Below are 10272 nucleotides of genomic sequence, written 5' to 3'. Positions count from 1 at the left end.
GACAGAACTCTGGGGTGCCTTTCTTGCCCCCACCTTGCCATGCCTATGGGATTGCTGCCCACAGCAGGGCTATGGAATCTTCTTGGTGTTGAACACAGGAGCCAACCTGGTCTTGCCCTCTATTTCCTTTTTCACTCTACTTGTTGGTCCTTAAGGGAACTGCCCCAATACCTCTGATGGTTCCCTGTGTATTTCCCCTCAACAGATGCTTGTGATTCTCATCTATTAAAACAGGACAACTACATCAATAAATGATAAAGTTCAAACTCCCTGCCCAAAGTGTTAGTTAAACAATCTTCAAGCTGGTGGAAGCTTGACTCCACTTTTCGGACATCTTCAATCTTTGGTTCTCTCTCACCTGCTCTGCATGTTACAGTCTATTCTTTGGGTTCTCTCACCAGCCTTTAATTCTGTTGCCTTGAGTCCCTCTCGCTCTGGGGTTGGCACAGCCCATTCAGCTCTCAGGTAGAAGGATCCTTCCAAGCCAAAGGGATTTCTGAAGCAGTCCCAGCCTGCAGCCCCTGGGTGCCTTCAGGCCATCCATCCAAAAGGAAAAGTGACTTCTGGACCCTGAGAGAGCCCAGTGATCTGTAGGAAGGATGTAGAAAATGACAGAAACTTCATGATAAATTTCTCCTGGGCAGCTGCGATTTGTGACCAAATTAGGAACCAGGAGAAAACTCTTTCTTCTTGTGGAGATGTCTCCATAACATTACCAAGAGGGACTTCTCTCCCTAAATGAACTGAAGAAAGACTATTTTAGAGGTAGTAAACTAAGTGGAAATTTTTGGTTTTGTTTCTTTACATTGTCAGTGTAAAAGAAAAAGTTGTGGGAGGAGGAGAAGTTTTAGAAGTTTTCTAAAAGGTTTGCTCTAATTCTTGCTATTTTTTTTTTAGTTACTATTAATAAAATTTTCTTTATACCCTTTTAAAGTTTTAAGCCTGCTTTAACTTTGTCCTAACCCTATCTCACAGCAGCAGGAAATGAGTGCACTAGTGATTGATCAGCACCAAAACCACTACACAGGGCACTGTAAGACTTGGCTTTTTCAGGGAGAGGAGGGAGGAGCAGAATCTTACCAAAGCTTTGCCAACTTTGTGTCCTCTCACAGAGAATAAAACAAAAGTGACTACACTGTTATGAATGAGGTCCCTATATGTCTAATTTAATAAACCACAAAATTAGAATTTAGCACCAATTTTAATTGAGCAGCAATTTTATATAAAATAACGCAATCAAATACAATCAAGCAGATACAAAATAATTTGGCAGTGATTTGGATAAAGCATAAACAAAACCGATCAATTTGGTATAGGGAGGGTTTTTCTCACCCTGCCTCACGTACAAAAGGCAAAAGGATCCAAACACAACTTATATACTGTATGCTAACACACATTCATCAATATTTTCCTGTAAATCCCCTCCTGTTTTCTGTTATTGAAATCTGTGTCACTGCACTGCACAGCACATGCTCCACCTGTTGCTAAGGGGTCTTTTGGCTTTTTGGGGGTCATTTCTGATGAAGGCATCTCCTCATCCGCACTGTCCTTTGAACAACCCCACAGTTTGCACACGTGCCCCAAGTCTTGTGTTATAGAAGCCAGCATTATATGCCAAAAATAACCCTTATTATTTCATAGGTGGAAACCTGGAATCATCCCAGTTTTGTACATCACAAGGCCAATTCTGCTTTGGGAGTTGTCCCAACTTTGTTCATCCTAAGGCAAATTTTACTTTGGGAGTTTTCCTAACTTTGTTCATCACAAGGCCGATTCTGTTTTAGGATATTGCTTATCTCAATACTCCATCCTCTATCCTATTTTTCCATGAACATCTGAGAACATCTGTTTCATGACACTAATTACATATCCTTTTCCTCTATTACTTTTTAACAAATATTTTCTAAAATATCAATATAGTTACAATTGTTAGCATGAATCATATCCATTTAGCACAATTTCTCCCATTTTCTCTTTTGATCATATTGATTCATGCTTTCTATTAAAAGACTGAATCTCAGTATCTTCTACATCCCCAAAAATCCAGGTTTTCACATTGCCTCATTTCTCTTTTTGATTAAATTTAATATGTGGTATTTTCACTTACATAACACAGGAGATAAAAAATGGTCTAGCCAACAATTCCAATAATGAGTCCAGCTAGTATAAGCCATCAGATTTCTGCCTAGAGGGGTTCCACTTTTTAACAGGTACAATTAGCTTCTTTTGATCAACACTTTTCCATTGTTTTTTTGTTTTAGACAGCATTTTGATGTGTTATATTTTTCACAAACTCCTCCTTTTTCAGCCATTAGATAGTCCAAGGCCAATCTGCTCTGATAGACTGTTACTAGCAGGTGCATGCTTTGTTGGGTAGCTGTTTTGTTCAAACTGACCTCAATTACCTTTTGCAGTCTTATCAAACGATTTACATATAGTTTGGAGTTCTATATTCCCCAGATCTGTTTACAGCCCAAACAGCTGCATCGTAAAAGTTTATGATCCTTTCTGTGTGCCATTCATTTTCACTCCATTTATAGCTGCCCCTAATCAAAATGTTTAGGTTTGCCTTGTTTTTGCCCATGGCTTTATCAAGTGGGGCTTTCTCCAGTGGATTTCCCTTGGAGCAGGGCAGGGTGCAGGAGGAGGGTTGGATAACTCCTAACCTACAGGTCCCTTTCCATCTCCAGGGTAACTGACTGCACACTTGCTGTCCACAAATCCAATATAGCCCATCAGGGGCCTTCCATGTTCTACTTATATTGTCTGGTTGGTTCCAATAGGGATCTGTATTTTCTATGGAATGGTAAGGGCCAGCTGCAGAACTATTATACCAGCACAGATTAATTTGATTGTCCCATTTGCAAAAATTTCTCTTTGTTGTTCTCCAATACCCATGGGTTTTGTTTGGCCACCAGGTCATCGTTCTATTATCTGAATTTACAATTAAGGTAGATTCACAGGGGGTATGTCCCACCTCTTTGGTATAGTTCTTGGTATAGTTCTTTCCTTCTCAAGTTATACAAACTGCTCCAATTACCTGGTGACTTAAAGTACACCCTTCAGGCCATTTTATTGTCTCAGAAATTTGGGTGTATTTCCCTTTTTAAAAGTGTTCTGGAGCTAGACCTTCACCCCTCCATGGCCATCTTTCAGCCATTTGAGTTCCCCCACAAATGCAACCTTGATAAATCCAACTCGGCTGTCATTTTGTGCATTAAATCTACAAAAAGATTTCTACCTGAAGTTGGCAAATCCCAGTTGCTGTCTTGCTGCCTTCATTGGTTATACAACACCCTTGGATTTTTCCCTTTATTCTTACCTTGCTGGTTTTGTTCTGAATTTCCCCACTCTTCTCTTTTTGGGAAACAAAGGAATTCTCCCTCTGTGGGGCAGTCTGGGCATGAAGGTGTCCATTGGCCCAATCCTAGATTAACTCCCACCCCCAATAGGCTCAGCCATTTCTGTGGCAAGTTTGTAAACTTGTCTGGTTGTAACATTCAGCATCAACAGAGTGATGTACTGCAAAAACAGTCATTGAATTGTGGCTGTCCCACATGAGTTGGCAGCATTTATTGCAGGGGTTGCAGATGCACAGGGTACCAGGATCCATGTCAGGAGCAGGTACCTCAGGAGTCTGGACTCTCCACCTCTCTCACGGCCCCTTGGGCTGCAGCCAAGGGCTGAGATTGTCTTCTGGGTATCACAATCTCTGTCCTGGAACCTCATTGCTGGTACCATTTCTGCTGAGCCAATCTCCACTCTTACCCCTTGGATACAGTGATTATAGCACAGGATACTATTTCTGTGTGCACCCCTCAGATACAATGATTATAGCACAGGATACTATTTCTGTGTAGACCACCTGGGTGCAAGGATGATGGCACAGGATCCTTACAGTCTGGAGGCACTGTCCTATCGCTTTCCCTGGGTTAATTGACAGTTCTTTTTTTATTAAATATAAGACGCTTTGGAGATGTGCCAACCCCAGGAAATGTTTCAACACTCTTTTCTATAAAACAAATACTAAAACAATTTAGTTAAGCAATTTAAAAAATTGTTATAAGATCTAACTTACTGGTTGCTATTTACTCTGATGTTGGGGATAATTACTAAATAATCTTTGCCACCAGTAAACACACCTGCAATGCCCATCTATCTGTAGCAGAAACAAATCTATGGTGTGACTCATAAATTTCCTTCCCCCAACAGCTGTCGGTGATAACACAACTATCTATCACAGAATGGCACACTTGCTCTCTTGCCTGTTCATAGGCTATTACAGCTAAAACTCATTGGTCTCTGTCTTCTATTCATTGAACAGCTGCATTAAAGGTTCTATCTCTATTACTTAAAGGTGTTCCTATAAAATCCCTGAAAAGGCATGCTATTGTAAGCTGGTCACATAAGCGATTTAAGCAGGTTAAACAAAGCAGTTGATTTTCCCCTTCTTCTATTTTGGTTCCCTTCCAGCACGAGTTAAACTGTACAGACAATACAAGCCCACGGGGCACAGCCTAGGCCATGCCCAGCACACGTCCAGTGCTCTGTTTCTTTCTGGACCTCTGCTGCTGGCATTAGCCCCTGATCCCAGTGTCTCAGGAAATGCTGAATTCATTCTTCATGATGTTGTTTGGCCTCCAAATACAGTGGGGTTACTCAACCCAATGATTCCAGAATTGATGGCAAGCTGGTGTTTGAGCAAAGGTTAAAATTTCATCTACAAAATTACCAAGTTTTCCATCTGTAGTCAAGCTGTTTGTATGTTCCAGCTGAGCTCACTACTGTATCAGTGTGTCCACACTCTGGACCCAACCCTGATGGTGGATAACCCCTGCGGCAATGTTAATACCTGTTAATGTAACAACCCTCCTTACAATAGTTACATCCAATGCCTACAATTAGTAGCTTGTATAAAAATTTCTAGTGGACATAAACTATACTTTTTAGCCAGCCTTTGGTACACATTGCACATTTTCCCTCTGCTGTAACACAATTACTTTGACAAACAAATCACACATATCAAACACTCACACACTTAGTTTGGCCAAACTACATAAAACATACATTCATTACTATAAAAACTTCTACCCCAAATTATTTGCTTTTATCCCTTTCAATTGGAATCCAAATCTTGGAATAATAGGCTTCAACAACATTTTGGCTGCTGTTTGAGCTGTAGCCCGAGCTGCAGGGATGGCCTCTATCCACTGAGTCAATTAATAACGAATAGATATTTCCACCTGCCCACTCGGGGTAATTTGGCAAAATGAATCTGGATCCTTTTAAATGGCCTGTATACTATATAGCAGCCCCCAGGGGGATGAGTCCTCCACACCTTTTTGTTCACTTTTCAACATGTGAGATGCCCCTGACTAATTTGTTTTCTGATTTCAAATATTCCTATATATCCATACATTTTTTAAAAATGATCACAAAGTGCTTGTCCTTGTGAGGACCAATTCTTAATTTAATCAAGGGCTCTTTTGGTGTTTCAGTCCTCATTAAATACAGTCCCTGACACCCCTACTCCTCCTGAAACCTCTTTTCATCCTGCTTCCTTTTCCTGCAAAATTTCTGCTAGTGCCCCTTCTCATGGCAATAGAAACAGGTGGGTCTCGAGTCATTAGGGGTAGAATTTAGATTACCCTGATGTCTCAATGCTTTTGTGGATCCTTTGGTGTTAGTAGCCTTTTGCGTTTTTCTCATTGTTTTAAAACCTTCTCTCTGCTCTTTCTGGGCAGCTCCATCGAACCCGCTCCTTTTCATTTTCACCACCCTGGCCTGAAGTCAGGGAACCAGAGAGGTTTGTCACAGCCACCCTCACTGTGACACCTACAGAAAAGCCTTTAAAATACTTTTAGTACAAATATTGCATTATTCAGACATTCTTTAGGAGCCAATTCCCCTTTCTTTTTGTTTTAAAAATAACATGCATGTCTCTTGCTATGAACATTGAAGGGGACATCAAAACAAAACAATACATGCAGTGAAAAAAGAACCTGACAGTAATCAAGAATAAGTCAGATAATGCATGTAATTAATAACACTTGTGAAATTGCATGATTATCAATGTCTTAAATACTGCACCATCACCCAGAGCCTGCAGCAGCTGACAAACCTCATTTCAGTGAGGACCTGCAGAGCCATTCCCAGGAAAGGTGTCCAAGCTCACTTTAAAAATAGATCCAGCTGTCCTATTGGTATAGGGTCAAATTGCCAAGGCCAAGAGACTTGAATATAGTTTTGAGGCAGAAAACATCTGGGTTTGTTGGCAATTTTTTGCGACCAGGTAGAGCCAGGGCCTGGCCAGAGCCCAGACCCTCATTGGGAGGGTCTCCCTCACACACCTCAAAAACAAATCTCTCAATAATAGCAGCTATGAGATGCCCCAAACACAGCAAACAGCTGGAGTGCTCCTGTGAGAATACCTGGGGCTGTGTCTGATTGCCACAGAGCAGGAGCAGCCTTGCCCTCAGCAGGTCACAGCCCTGTCCCATGAGGATGTGGCACAAAAGGGTCGGCAAAGACCACAGGACCTCAGCTCAGATGAGGCTTTTGACAGAGCCCAGAGATCTCATCCTGGAACTCTGAAAACACAGGAAAACCATGAGACAGCCCTGGGTCAGGGCACAGCAACCCTGCTGGAACAAGAGAAGGGACTCAAGGCTGAGCAGGCAGTGCAGGGAACGGCTGCAGACAGCCTGTTCAAAGAGATGCACCTGCAGCTGGAGAGCAAAACAGAGAGAGCCCAAAGTGACACCATGTCTTGTAGATAGTCACACAAAGATATGTCAAAGTTCATGAAAAGCCAGTTATAAATAAGGTAATGGTGTCTTATGAATAATGCCTGTTATAAAAATGAGTGAATTCACATGATGGAACCAATATATCAGCAGTGACTGTCTCAGGAATTGGAGACAATATTCTTCCAGCATTCCTGTATCCATACAATGAAACACTGAACAGCTTACAATGGATAACAGCCATAATGTAGAACAACCACCCACTCTCCTGTGTTATCTGTGGGAGATAAAGCAGAAGAGATCACAATCAATGATCCTGTCAGGCAGTGCAGCACTGACACCTGTGCAATCTGTGAGAGGATCAAGGGCCCCACAAACTGTATCTTCTTCTATCCAAAAGCAGGTGTTTATCAGTGTTTCATCCCAGCTGCTTCAGTGGGATCTGTCTTATCTCTAGAAGGAAATAACCACATCTTGCCATGTAAACAAACATATTTAAACAAAATTAACTTAGGACTTGAAATTAATTGCAGAGTAATTCAATGTCACCTCGGTGGCATTAGGCGTACACTTAATGGAACTCAAAGTTAACATCTTTAATACTGACTAAAAACTGATCTTAATGAAATTGGAATACAACAAGAAATGGCTTAAAGTGAAGACTTAAACTTGACCTTGTCCAAACTCAGCAACGCTCAAACCTGACAGAAATCCACCTCAACATAAATGACTCTAAACAAAATTAACTCAGTAGAGTAATAAAATATAACATTACTCAGAATGTAGAATTTGGCAAAGTGTCCAGCAAACCGGGAGATTGTAGTTAGTGTAATAGCATATGATAAATGTTATCAGCATTTCTGTTAAAGAAATTCGATTGTGTTATGCTGCACATGATAATAATTATGAGGCACTGCATTTACCGCTTTGAATCTCTCCAGTAACAATTCTCAGAGAAATCAGAGTTCACGAAAAACACAAGACTAACTTCAAATAAGCATTTCAGCACATGTTTACGGCATTCTAGGACACGGAGCGTGAGGCTTCAGTAGCCAGGGGCAGTCAGAGCCCTTCGGCAAATGCCGGGGGTTCGCCCCGCCGCAGGGTTGGGGAGCCACGGGGGGAGTGAGTTCGCCCGGGGCCAAGCGGAGCCGGCGGGCAAAGCCGAGCCCCGGGAGCGGGGAAAGCGCCGGCGGCAGCGAGGGAAAAGCCGAGCGGGGAAAGCCGAGCGCCTCCGAACATCTCGCCCAGCGCGCGCTCCTCGCCGTGATTGGCTGCTTCCCCTAGCACGCTGATTGGTTAAAAGGGCCAAAACCCCTCCCGCCCAGCTGTAGACTTTAAAAGACCGGCGGCAAAACCTTTCGCCTTGTCGGCCCGAACCGGAGTGGCGGCGGCACCTGGGATCCGGCGAGGCGGCGGCGGAGCTCCGGGACACCTCCAGCCCAGGTGGGACCCGCGGTTGGTGCTGCCCCAGCTCGGGGCTCGCTGCGGGCGAAGAGGGCGGTGGTGAGGACCGGCCGCCGCCGCGCACCTCGCAGCGGGGACCGGGGGCGGGGGGGAGCAGCCACCGCCGCGCACCCCGAGGCGGGTTCGGGGCCGGGGGGGAGACCGGCCGCCCCCGCGCACCCCGAGGAGGGCCGCGGGAGGGGGGGACCGGGCGCCGCCGTGCACACGGAGACGGGGCTGGGACCGGGCGCCGCCGTGCACACGGAGGCGGGGCTGGGGCCGGGACCGGGCGCCGCCGCGCACCCCGAGGCGGGGCCGGGGGAGGGGGGGACCGGGCGCCGCCGCGCACCCCGAGGGGGGTTTGGCAGGGGACCGGACGACGCTGCACACCCCGAGGTGGGGCCGGAGCCGGGGGGGACGACCGGGCGCCGCGGCGCACCGAGATGGGGCGGGACGGACCGGCGCGCCGCGGCGTCGAGGGCCGAGGGGGAGACCGGCGCCGCCGCGCACCCCGAGGGGCGGAGGGGACCGGGCGACGCCGCGCACCCGTGGGCGGGGGACGTGGCCGGGACCCGGGAGGGCGAGGGAGGGGGGACCGGGCGCCGCCGCGCACCCCGAGGGGGGTTTGGGAGGGGACCGGACGACGCTGACACACCCCGAGGTGGGGCCGCGGAGGGGGACCGGGCGCCGCGGCGCACCGAGGGGGCGGACCGCGACGCGCGCACCCGGAGTGGGGCGGGGTGGGGGGACCGGGCGCCGCCGCGCACCCGCGAGGAGGGGCGGGAGGGGACCGGGCGCCGCCGCGCACCCCGAGGCGGTCGGGGCCGGGGGGGACCGGGCGCCGCGGCGCACCCTGAGGAGGGCCGCGGGAGGGGGGACCGGGCGCCGCGGCGCACCCGGAGGGATGGGGCGGGACCGGCGACGCGGCCCCCCGAGTGGAGGCCGGGGAGGGGGGGACCGGGGCCGCGCGCACCCCGAGGGGGGGGAGGGGACGGAGACGCTGCCACCCCGAGTGGGGCCGGAGCCGGGGGGGGGGGGGGGGGCCCGGGCGCCGCGGCGCACCCGAGGGGACGGCCGGGGAGGGCGGGACCGGGCGCGAAATGGCGCACCCGAGGACGGCCGCGGGAGGGGAGGGACCGGGTGCCGCGGGCACCCCGAGGCGGGGCCGGGGGGATCGGAGGACGCTGCGCCGAGGCGGGCCGAGCCGGGGAGGCCCGGCCGGCGTGACAACGCCGGGCGGGGCTGGGCCTGGGGGGAGCGAGGGAGAAGAGGCAGTGGTCCATGAGGGTGAAAATGGCTTTGCTGGAGCTGGCAGGGACAGGAGGAGGAAGCAGAAAGTGCTCCAATTAAGCGAGAGAAAGTAGGCAGCTGATGTGTAGGCACATGGGGAAGGCAGGCATGTGCTTTCAGTCCTTGAAGTTCCTTTATGGCTTAGGTGGTGTGCGTTTGTTATGAGATTATTTTTTTTGAATGTACTAAATGATTGGAGTGGGTTTAGTGTTGGTTAATTACTAATGTATCTACTTTTTGTTGTGGATAGGATTCGGAGAAAGGTAAAGTAAGTGTAAAACTTTAAAATCGTATGAAGAAAAGTTTATTCGCATTAAGTAAAAGAGAGAGTAATAAGTTAGAATAAACTTTTAGAACACTTATTTCCTCTTATGACTTTTTACTGTTAATGTAATAAACAAAACTTAAAATTTTAGTTAGTTTACTGTTTTAAAATAGGGTTTTTTCAGCTTCCTTAGGGAGAGAATCTCTGTTGTTAATGCTATTGATACTTTTCCACTAGGAAAGAAAAACTAAGTTTTGGTGGTTCTTAATTTTTTATGAATAGCAGCCGCTTGGGCAACCTTGTAATTGTGAAGCCTTTCCACAAAAGGGTCGGAAAGACCACAGGACCTCAGCTCAGATGAGGCTTTCGACAGAGCCCAGAGATCTCATCCTGGAACTCTGAAACACAGGAAAACCATGAGACAGCCCTGGGTCAGGGCACAGCAACCCTGCTGGAACAAGGGAAGGGACTCGAGGCTGAGCAGGCAGTGCAGGGAACGGCTGCAGACAGCCTGTTCAAAGAGAT

This window comes from Zonotrichia leucophrys, chromosome 6 (genome assembly GCF_028769735.1).
Source record: "Zonotrichia leucophrys gambelii isolate GWCS_2022_RI chromosome 6, RI_Zleu_2.0, whole genome shotgun sequence".
NCBI classification, from domain to species: domain Eukaryota; kingdom Metazoa; phylum Chordata; class Aves; order Passeriformes; family Passerellidae; genus Zonotrichia; species Zonotrichia leucophrys.
Note: the sequence above shows the minus strand (reverse complement) of the source record.